We start from the raw sequence: 12,033 nt of genomic DNA on the forward strand, positions 1-12,033 counted from the left end.
AGCCTTCCCCCGGAACGCCCCACCCCCCATAGTCGGCGCCTATGAACACAGCTATATTGAGGTTCTGAATACATGGCGTGCTAGACTTGTTGGGAAAAGTCACACTTCGTTATATCGAGGTTAACTGTATATTTAACTACTTCAAAATGTGAATTCCCGAATCAAATAGCAGACTATTCAATTCGTATTCAAAATCTTGAATATTCGCACATCAATACTCCTTCCTTTGCAGGTGAAGAAATTACTTTGCAAGAATATACTAATTCAGAATACTTGTGCATTGTTCTTTGAATTTTAAGTATTGCACATAGCATCAACATCGAAACAAAGTTGTGACAAAAAGTGGAGGGATGAAGTATGCAAAGGGGAGCATCTTTTCGGGCATTCCCTTACAAAAAAAATTGTTGAAAAGTTGTTGAAAAGTCATTGGTCAATGTCAACAAATAGCATTGAAAGCACATTGAGGCTTTGTTGAAAGATTATTGAGGAAATTGTTGACAGGTGTTGAAAATTGACCCGCGACATTTTGTTGAAACATCATTGGGTCGTTTCAATTTGAGAAGTCATTGATGGATTGTTGAAACCATGTTGAATTCCAATATTGAAAGCCCATTGAAGAACTGTTGAAGATGTGTTGAATGTCAATATTGAAAATCTGTTGAGACATTGTTGAAATATGTTGAATGCCAATATTGAAACCTTATTGACATAATGTTGGAACTGTGTTGAACGTCAATATTGAAACCCCATTGAAATATTATTGGAGCAGTATTGAATATCAATATTGAAACCCCATTGAGATATTATTGAAGCATTGTTGAACATCAACATTGAAACTCCATTGAAGTATTATTGGATGAGCGTTAAACGTCAATATTGCTTGATGGAGGCAAAAGTTGCTACATATCAGAAACAGGACACAAGAGGAAGAACACAGACAACACACACGTTAAGCACCAAACATGTGTGTTGTCTGTGTTCTTCCTCTTGTGTCCTGTTTCTGATGCACTATGCCTTTTGCCTCCATTATATTATACCAACAAGCCCAATGTGCAATGTTAGTCAATAATGCAATACCATTCAAATATTATTGGAGCAGTGTTAAACGTCACTATTGAAGTCACTTGAGAGCCCACTGAAGTATGCTGTTTGGTGAATAGTGTTGAAAACTGCACTAGACTTTTCTTTAAATACCGCTGAGCTACGTTGAGTCTCATGGCATTACCACTGATGCCATCCATATTGATGTGGTCTTTGCATACTAGAGGACAGGGGTAAACTTAAATTCAGGCACTTCTGTATTGAAGACCTGGGTCACCTAGGGATCAAAACCACTTTTAGATATAGCCTGTTATAAAACATATTATAGAGCTGCTAGCAGAACCATTAAGCCAGTTTTTGAATTGGCTTAACACACAAAATCAATACTCCTTCACAAAATCAACAGCTGAAAATTGATGTGGACAAAAAGCATTTTTTTCTAGATGAATTGTTTATTGAAGCCAAACATTTGTTAACTGTACAGCCATGTATGCCTTGAGATCTTGAGATCAAAAAATTCCTAACGCAATCTACAAACTGCCAGCAGCTTGATACAATAACGACATTGAATACTGAGAGATGTAAAGTTTGCGTGGCCCTAAAGTAAAACATTTCTCAAAATTGAAATATAGAAAATAAATATTATACAAGCATTACAGTAAATACCATTTAAAATGTACTTGATTTCTCTATTTGGTAGCCAGTAACTTAATAATTACGGCACAATCTGCATGAGCCCACTGAGACTCTTATTGGTTAAATGGTGTGCCCATTTTACTAAACATTATCTACCTCGGAAACGACATGGTAATTACAATAACTTGTGCCATGGCAGCCGTTTATTGTGCTGCATTGCTTGTTGCAGGATCCAGTTGCGTTTTCTGCCATGATTACTAGGTTCCTGGGCAGGTCATTACATACCAAGCAATTTATTCACTTTGACTACTTAAGATTTTTATCTGATACACAGTGGCCATTAGTTACCTGCTGGAAGCCTTAAATGAAACTGGCATGAGGAAATTTTGTTTATTTTGAGTGCCGCAAGACAAGTTAGAATGAAAGAATTTACAAGAAATCAGATTTCATGCATACAAGCAAGAAGGCACATCGCTGCCTTGCCCGAGAACTGTTGTTGCACTCTGAATTTAAGCAAACTTTAACACTTAATTCTTACTGTTTTGAAATAGCAAAATAAACCATTACTACAAACATATGTTAAGATGTAGTTTTTCTTAAACAGAACCACTCTGACAATAGCACAGATTCCACTTTCCGGTGTACGTATGAAACCTAATTTTCTGTAAAATTTCTCACTGGGCCTACTTTTACTTTATCAAACAAACTTGAAATGGTGTGCCGTCATGGAACAGTCTTGGCATGAAATGGTCATGGAGCAGACTTGAGCTCTTCTGGACACTTCAGGTCCCTTGCGAGAAGTGAGGCCAGAGTTTTCTTAATGTACGTCATGTTTGTCCCAGGAAACTTGTGACAGGTAAAGCCTGTAAAAAAAGGAAAAACAGCATGACGTTAAAGATCAATGTTCCACATGCAAAAGTGCGATATACAGTACGCCCTGTTATAATGAAACTGTTTCATTTGTTTTGTTTATTCCAAGTTTTCACGAGTTCAATTCTAGAGAATGACCAGCTTTCAAAGTGGAGTGGCACCGGAGGACTCCACTTAGTACAATATGCAGAAGGCAAACAGGAAAAGCCCACTGTGGCAGAATAACTTCATGAATATCCTTTGTGTTAAAATGTGAACGTTGCTTGCTTAGGAACAAAATGGTGGAAAAAAGACTTCATACAGTTGGTGAAAAAACTTAAAGGTAGACTACTGGCAACTAAAATTAGTTCTCTCAAAAATCATAATCAAAATGTGCAGCACTTTATTGCACTTTTCCTTGCAGGAGTTGCTCTAAATACGGTTATGCGGCCAGAATTGAGTGTGGTATATCTGAATTTGTTTTACAAGCTCATATGCTTCTGAAGTGCACTTCTCGCATCATGATGACCATTCTTATGCCTCTCTACTGAAAACAAAATACTGCTTATAACGAGGATTTACTGCGGTTGCACGCCGACCTGGTTACACTAACACAAATAAATGCGAAGAAGAAATACGAAGAAATGCTCAGTCTTACTAGAGAAATATGCAAGTGGACTGGCTCTGCTAATCCTTTGAATGTCACTGCCATGCATGAAGAGTGGTGGAAACAAATCGTGTGGTCGCGACCATAAATATGAGGCGGCGAAAGAACATATAAATAAGCATACCTTTTAAGAATGAAGTGTCCCCAAGCATCACATTACAGATTCTGTAACCTTCTGCGACTTCTACAATAATCCTGATTGTGCTGTTGCCACTTGGCTTCTTCCAAAACTGATCTTTCTCTTTATTCTATGGTGCCCATCACTACAGTAGTTAGGGAGTATTCAACTAGTTTAATGTTTTGTGAGTGTCATTACATTTGAAAAATGTGATTATGCTAGTTTGCCCTGCATGCTACAATAAACATGGTGTAAAACAGCGGACACTAAGAAATCTTTGTTACTTTGTGACCTAAAAAATTATTTACCCATTTTTTTTTCTCGAAAGGTCACTCTGAAGAACGATCCAGAATAAAAATATAACACTTAAATTGGGGGACGTTTGCCAGAAAATATGTGATCCTCAAAGGGTTAAACATGAACACCTACAAAGCTCATTCAATCTTTGATAAATCTAAACCCATAGTACTTGAGCACTGGTTTATAATAACGCTGAAAACAGGCAAGTGCGTCCTTGAATTAAGAAAGCCAGGAGACATTTCCAACAATTTCAGAGTGGGAGCTGTGGACATGCCTCATGTTCTGTAATAAGCTTTATATAGTAGCTGCCAAGGGCCTATTGAGTACTGATAATTTTATGGGAACGTGAGGAAAAGTCAAATAAATACCTTTGTTTTTTCCACATCCTAGAATACAATGTGATAAATTGGATCTTAATTGGTTGAGTCCTTAGAATGAATGGACATTGCTAAACATAGCAATGTTGACAACGAATTGGGCAACTGTTCCTATTGTTGCTTTCATCGAAACAACCAAACAATTATGCCCCGTAACTTAAGCTCATTCTGCTTAAACGCTACTGTCTGCCACCACACGGACCTCCTTCAAGACAGGAGCAATTCAAAATTCAATGTGGTCTGTTGAAATAGGTGAAACCACTATGTTTTGCGTTACAGAATCTGGAGGGCCATTTTGATTGCTGAAATTTGGTGGAAGTGCTGTCCCTCGAGTTGAGCAGTAACTGCACTTGAGCATAGCTTCTCCACAATTCCTATAACAACACTTTCAGGCTACTTAAGCACACCCACTATAGCAACAGATTGGTAGCAAGCTTCACAGATTGGTACTACAGATTGGTAGTTGCTTCATTGCAACTGTTCATTGCAATGACAGTCAAGTAGTGCAACTAATGCGCAAATACACCTAACTTTGTCAGTTGGAGCCACCAATCACTTCTGGCAGTTAATGCTGCTTTTAAAATTTAGCACTTTAGTATAGAGGCGTTAGAGACTTGAGATCAAATGAACGTTCATTCCATATAGTAGGCTATTGTAGCACGTAGTTGCAGACACAGGCTACTTGAAAGTCATTTGTTGTGCTAATAGCAAGCTGGTAATTCCAAGTACAAAATGTGAAGGCAAAAATGCAATGGGTAAAAGGATGTACGGTACTTGCCTATAACAGCGTTGACCCTGATAAGGCCAAGAGCCTCTTTTTGCCTATTGGTGGTGGTGTTTCCGAGAAGTAAGTGGCCCATGAGGTTCTCCTCAGTGAACACATGGTGAATCAAGGCCCTTGCAAACTTGCCTGGTCCACCATGGCAAGCTGTGCCAGGATCATCTGAATGAGCACCTCTCCAACCTATGTGAAACGGCACGTTTAGGTAAATAATATTAGTGAGGTAGTTTAAGGATTTTAAGCACATTTACACAACAGCCATACTCCGAATAAATCACAGAAATACTGCCTGCTCCAGACCTAAAATGTCAACTAATGTCACTAATAAAACAACTAAAACTAATGTCATAGCTTGTTATGCTGTTGGGATGTCATGTGCTTCAGAAAAACAAGGATTCACCCAGTACAAAATAAAATAGTAAGTAAACCAAAGCATTGAAAACTTTAATGCAAGTAGCATTTTTAGGATACTTCACATACTTTCGGGTGTCTGTCTAACTATTTTTCAGCCAATTTGTGTCACTTGGTGGTCAATGGCCTAATGGGTAGGGCTGCTATGTAGACGGGAAGTGGGTTAATAACCATCTGATGGACCTGCTTGGATCTCTGGGTATGTTACTCAGAGTATGTGCCATACTTCAATGAACCTCTTTCACGCCATCGTGGGCAACTGCCGCTTGTGTTGGCAAGCAGCAGTAGCAAGCAGCTCAAACAGGAAGATCTCAAACAGGAAGATAACTGTCGACGTTAATGCGATATTACCACTACACATCAGATTCGCTTGCTGTGTCCCAGACCTACTCAGCTGAATGTGTACATAAGACACAAAGACAGGGTGTGCCTCATCCACCTCATCAAATAAATGAATCGACTCACAAATCAAAGGCTATGCAAAATCGCAAAGGAGACACTTAATGCTACCATTTTTACTAAATCTTAAGGAGAATACCTCCCAGCAATACATTCTCCTGGCAACAGTGCATTTGATAATGGTGATGCTAGATGATGCATGGCCAAAGAATTCACCTTTTGCATTCCGGCTGTGGCGTCTCCAGGCTCATTTTGATTCTGAAAACAGACGTCAGTATTAAATTGTGACGCCACGATAACTGAAAAGCAACAATCAAAACATCTACATGGACGATTAGGCCGACATAAATGGATGGATATAAATGACTGATTGAAAACATTAAAGCATGGCTGCTCTTGCCACTGGCAGTGTGAGGTGGGCAAATAATTTATTTTTAATTTCTCTCCTAAATTTTAAAATTATTTTTGCTCATCTACTGCATGAACTGTTGCGGCCACATCTTAAAGGTAGCTCGTTCATATAAAACCAGTGTTGCATTTTTTACTCCCCATCTAACTGCTGCTACTGCAGTTTGCTTACTCTCTAAGTATTCCACAGAACTGCTCCACCAACAAAGCATTGTTCCAAGCTTATGGCAAAGCGTCATTTAGATCACAAGGATACGCTCCCCTTTAACTCTCTCTCCTCTTTAGTGTGTGAATTCAAAGCAAAATAACTTATTGACATAGCTGTCTCCTTCTATCTCATAAAAAGCCTTGCTAATTTTTGACATTTGTTGATAACGCTTACATGCCACTGGGAGCACAGTGGGACGACACGGCAAATATGCCCAAGCATCTCGTTCCTTTACTGATTTTCGAACTTAGTTATATCAATCAGTTACTGAAGGGCCAAAGGCTGAAACTTCACACGATGACATTATTTTGAATGTTTCATCCCACTAAAGCAGAACATAGCATCCCACAGAATCTGCCTTTTCCGTGAATATAGAGCGCCTACGCGAAGGCGTTAGCGCGAAGTACTCGATGGCGTCGAAGGGAGATAATGGTTAAAAAAAAGTTCACCGCGCGCGTACCAGTGGAAAACAAACCACACATAACCTGATGATTTCACAGCATTCACTGGCATCAGCCCTTTTTTATCTCACCTATCACATAGAATCACATATACGCCATTGCGATTCTTTATTATTATCACGCCACAGCGCGTGTCTACCGCACGGCGTATCAGCGGACTCTGGGCACTCGATCCTCAAGCGAACAGCGCAGCAGAATACATTAGAACGGCAAAACGCCCCGCGCATATTTTCGCCCATCCCGACACGCCATGTAGTAGATGCACGTCAATGGACGGCGTTGCGCGAACGAAATATACTTGATTACAGTACAGTTCGGATTATTTCACGTCGCATTGTTTCCACGAAAACGGCAAAGCACGAGCGCTCATTAATAAGGCTAATTTCAATCGGTGCTAGAACACCGTACCAAACATCGTGGCGCGCACAACATGCCCTGTTTTAGCTGGCTCCACATAGCTGCCCACCAAAACGGCAGAGCACGAGCGCTCATTAATAAGGCTAATTTCAATCGGTGCTGGAACACCGTACCAAAAATCGTGGCGCGCACAACCACGGCCGGGCGCGACTGGCGCGCGCGCCAGTCGAGCCCGGCCGTGACACAACATGCCCTGTTTTAGCTGGCTCCACATTGCTGCTTTACGTCGCCGCAAGCGCGCTGTGAAGTTAAATCAGGACAAAACTTCATGCTCAATATCACAAATCTAGTGCTGCACAACCAATTCTCGCAACGGAAGGATAGTACTAGTAATGAAAACGAGCACACAGGCGCGTGGAAGACACGCACGGGCTCTGTACGCACTTTTTCTGATAGCGTCGCAATGAACGAGCAAGTGGAATTCGAAACACTCGCTCACCTTCGATGTGGCTGAGTCGGAGGCGATCATGGTGATCTTCGAGGCACCGTGTAGCCCATAAAGACCGAGCAATAAGTTGTAATATACCAATGATGTCACAGCGAGGCAAAGGGCACAGAAAACACAGCAAATTCATCACGCAACCCGCACACATACGCCGCACGCACAAAGTTCCGGAATCCGCCAAAGAGTCAACAGCGCAAGCGCGCATTCACACAAAAGCGCGCATACAAATCCACGCTTTCATAGATGTGAATTGCCATATTTATTAACAAATCTTGTAATATAATGGTATTTCTTAACAATTTCTGTGGTTTGCAAGAGTGTGAAAGTTTTCTGCTTAGCTTCCTTGAGGAACTATTTTCTTTATCGCGGTAACGCAGTGCGCCGGCCGGTCACGTACGGAGCGCGCGGGAAATAGTGCAAAATTCAAACGTCGCAAATGTCGCGCCCTGTGTGCGCGCACAGTTATAATCGTTTTTATTAAAAAGAAATATTTATTTTAATACGTGAAGCAACCGGCGCGAAGTGAACTACGGACCAGCAAGTACACAATTGTCGCTGTTCGTGCTTGTTAGTTTGACATCATGACGAACGGTAGACAGCATGCCGTCCCGTTGATTAAACATTTGTACCGGTGCTTCTGCGCTACGATTTGCTACCGGCAAAGTATAACAGCGTAGATTGTGCGTGGTGGCCAAGCAGTTTCCCAGCACACTGGCCAGCACCACGTCTCTACGTGTTACAGAATAGACCTAGGCTTTCATGTAAAATATGGACACCACGTCGCAGAGATCACCCAAACTTGTTTCATTTTATTGTGCGCTAAGGGCTAACAACTAAACAAAACGCACTCTTTAAAAACATAGTTATTTATTATGCTTACATACTCCTTTTCCCACCATCTCGCCCATATTTAACATGGAGGCAATGCCGTTTTCTGACACAGACAGGGCACTGGCCACTTACAATAGAAGCCGATGGGAATCCAGGAGGTGCCCAATCATCGGTCATTGGTCACTGCTTGTTGGGACGTTTGTCTTGTGCTCCAATTTTGTGTCTATATATATATATATATATATATATATATATATATACAGGATGGTCATTGTTAAGTCTTACGGAAGCTTTAGAAATCGCCTGTGGCAGGTAGCATAATTCTTATCATTGAGCTGGGTTAATCGATGAGGCGGACATTAGTAGCACGAGCAATCGAAACAAACATTCAACTACTTAAGAAGAAATCACTAATTAACTTCTTATTTTATTACTTTACGACACATATTGCGATTTACGAATTTGAGCCGGTGATCTTTTCAGCCCTATCCACTTGGAATGAATTTCCAGAATGACACCAGTTTGGAGATATGCGCCATCAAACTCGCCGTAAAAACGCACTGTTGTTACACTGACTTTGTTACCAAAATGCTGTTTTATACGTAACTAAAACGTAACTAACTAAAGTAACTAAAACGCCCATGTATTTCGTCCCACACTTTGGGCAATAATATCTCGAAACTGGTGTTATACTGGAAATTCATTTTAGGTGGATGCGTCTTGCAAACTCACCGGCTACAATTCATATATTGCAATATGTGTCGTAAAATAATTAACTAAGAAGTTCATTAGTAATTTTTTGTTAATTATTAGAATATTAGTTTCAATTTCTTGTGTTACTAATGTCCGTTTCTTCGAATAACCAAGCAAAGTGATAAGAATTACGCTACCTGCTACAAGCGATTTTTAAAAATTTTCGTAAAGCCTATAATTTTGAACACCCAGTATATACAGGGTGTCCCAACTTTCTTGCACCGACACTTAAATATAGGCAAATGCCAAGTAGCTGGACAGAACCAAGGTAATGTTGTTTGCCGTCGCTTACAGATACTCAATTTTTTGCATTAGATAACTAATTAGACAATCATTATAATTAATAATTATTAATCAATTAATAATAAATAATTAGCTTCTCAGATATTATATTTAGCTGAAAAGTGTCAATCAGAAAATTATAGAGCAACAGGAAAAACTCCCGATACAGCTTTCTGTTGCCCAATACGTGGTACATAAAAGTGTTTTTTCCGAGCGTGAAAGAAGCCTGCGGATACACGCATAGTGCCTCGAGTGGCTAGTTGTTCGGCAATTTTGCGTGTATTCGCGGGCTTCTTTCACGCTAGAAAAAAAAAAGAATAAGAAAGAAAATCAATTTTATGTTGCACGTATTGAGCAATAGAAAGCTGTATCGGGAGTTTTTAGTGGCAGGAGCATCGAGTGCCATTTGTTCTTTGGACAGTACTTTCGGTTCACCTCCTGAGATGATCAAGAGGTGAAAATATATCGAAAAAAATAGTACAGTACAAAATTCACGAATTTCATTATACGTATGATATCAGAGCATAAGTTTAGCTATAAGTTGAGTTACTGAAGTGTCTGGAATAATTAGAAATAATTAGCTGAGACGACTAAATCAGAAAAATAGAAAAAAATGGTTCAGTTCAGAATTCATGACTTTCATTATAGATATGATATCAAAGCATCAGTTTTGTTGCAAGCTTACTTGCTGAAGTGTCTGGGATAATTATGACTAATTAGCTGAGACCAGATTAAAAATAAATCAGGAAAAAACGAAACAAAGTAGTACAGTGCAAAATCCATCGGTTTCTTTATAGACATGATATCAAAGCATAAGCTTAGTTCAAGTTGAGTTACTGAAGTGTCTGGAATAATTATAATTGATCAGAAATCACTTATTACTGTTTACCAAAGCACAGAACACCAACGCCGGGATGCGAGTGCCGAAAAGAAACACCTAAGTCAAAGTTTAAGGTTGCCTACTCTTTCAAGCATGAAATGCTTTTAGCTCCCGTTGTCGGCGATCTTCAAGTGACCTTGAGCCAAAAGCCAAAGCTGTTATCCGGGCATTCAAAACGAGAACATGCCGGCAAGTTGAAAATGAAATTTTGTCACCCGTAGGCATGAGTACAACTGTGGCATGGACGTAGAGTGCAATATAGCGTACTGTACATGCAATGCATTGTACCTGATATAAACAAAACATATGAGCAAACAAAATAGTAAATGGTGTCTGCTTGACACTGGCTTTGCCACACATCAAAAACCACTATGACAAGTTGCGACAACAAAACGAGGTCATCCGAGCAACCAGTCAAACTTGAAAAAAGGCGGTCTCTGGCACCAACCCTTTACTACACATGCTAGTTACTCTCCAAACAAATTACAAAAAAATATTGCTTGCGAGTTCTTCCCAATGTTTCTTGACAATATCACTCCAGCTGTAACTTCTATTACGCTGAAGTTTTGTCATTTCCAATAGCAACGTTCAAAAGGCAGATAGATACAGGGGCAGATAAAGTGGGCCGATCCTGGAGGCAGTGCAGAAAGGGTCCAAGATCAATGGCACCCGTTTCATGTGGGCCGATCCTGGAGGCAGTGCAGAAAGGGTCCAAGCTCCATGGCACATATCCCCTGTGGGCACGGGGACCTCTAACGCTTCCTTGAACTGCCCTTGTCATACGCGGGACCCAAAGAGACAAAGTTAACAGCCCTTCCTCTGTCGAGAAAATGGAGTACTGACTATTGATATGTTGTTGGCATATTGTTGAGGAATTGTTGACACAATATCCTTTCAATAATGCCTCAATAGTTGTTGAACGTACACAACAATACCTCAACAATAATGTTGTTGAGCGCTTCACAACAGTAAAGTCATTGACTAATTGTTGTTGACATATTGTTGAATAATGTTGAGTATTATTGAGAAGTGTTGAGCAATATTGACATTGAATATATATCTGAAAGCAAAGCATGTCGCCGTAAGCATCTTACGTAAGCAAAGCTTGTCGTCCGATTCTAGCATGCTGATTGTAGCGTGACGGCTTCCGAAGCCCAGGCGAAACGTCAGCGAAGAGCCGCCGACCCTGAATTTAGGGCAAACGAAGCGGAAAGCCTGCGGCAGCGTCGTCTTGCCACAAGCTCCCCCAGTTACGACTCGAGAGATAGGCATTTGTTTCAAGTTATGTGACACTCTACATATTTAGTGCTGATTAAGTGAACAATAAAACGATATATATGTGTAAAACACATACACGTCTACATGTGTGTTTCTAATGTATATTTAATGTCAATATTGCTCAAAAATTCTCAATAGTACTCAACATTATTCAACAATATGTCAACAACAATTAGTCAATGACTTTACTGTTGTGAAGCGCTCAACAACTTTGTTGTTGAGGTATTGTTGTGTACGTTCAATATCTATTGAGACATTATTGAAAGGATATTGTGTCAACAATTCCTCAACAATATGCCAACAACATTTCAATAGTCATTTTTATAAGGGTTAAGGACGGCACATTTTTTATACAGACAAATTATGGGATTTGCACAGTACCCTTAAAATTGGCCCTCAATATTATTAAAAACATCTATTAAATAAAACCATTCATGCACAACTTCAAACTGTTTTATGGTCCCTTTTATGTCAGCGAGTCATTGCAAAGG

General features: G+C 40.0%; 1 long non-coding RNA gene across 1 annotated transcript; it reads right to left on the reverse strand.

Annotated features, from left to right (window-relative positions):
• Positions 1 to 4,627: 4,627 nt before the first annotated feature.
• Positions 4,628 to 7,964, reverse strand: LOC125946077 (uncharacterized). Its single transcript, XR_007467389.1, has 3 exons — positions 7,513 to 7,964; positions 5,796 to 5,837; positions 4,628 to 4,952 (listed from the first exon to the last, which is right to left on the reverse strand). It is a non-coding gene; the product is annotated as an uncharacterized LOC125946077 (long non-coding RNA).
• Between the last annotated feature and the right edge of the window lie 4,069 nt (positions 7,965 to 12,033).

This window comes from Dermacentor silvarum, chromosome 5, assembly GCF_013339745.2.
Source record: "Dermacentor silvarum isolate Dsil-2018 chromosome 5, BIME_Dsil_1.4, whole genome shotgun sequence".
Classification (NCBI taxonomy): Eukaryota; Metazoa; Arthropoda; class Arachnida; order Ixodida; family Ixodidae; genus Dermacentor; species Dermacentor silvarum.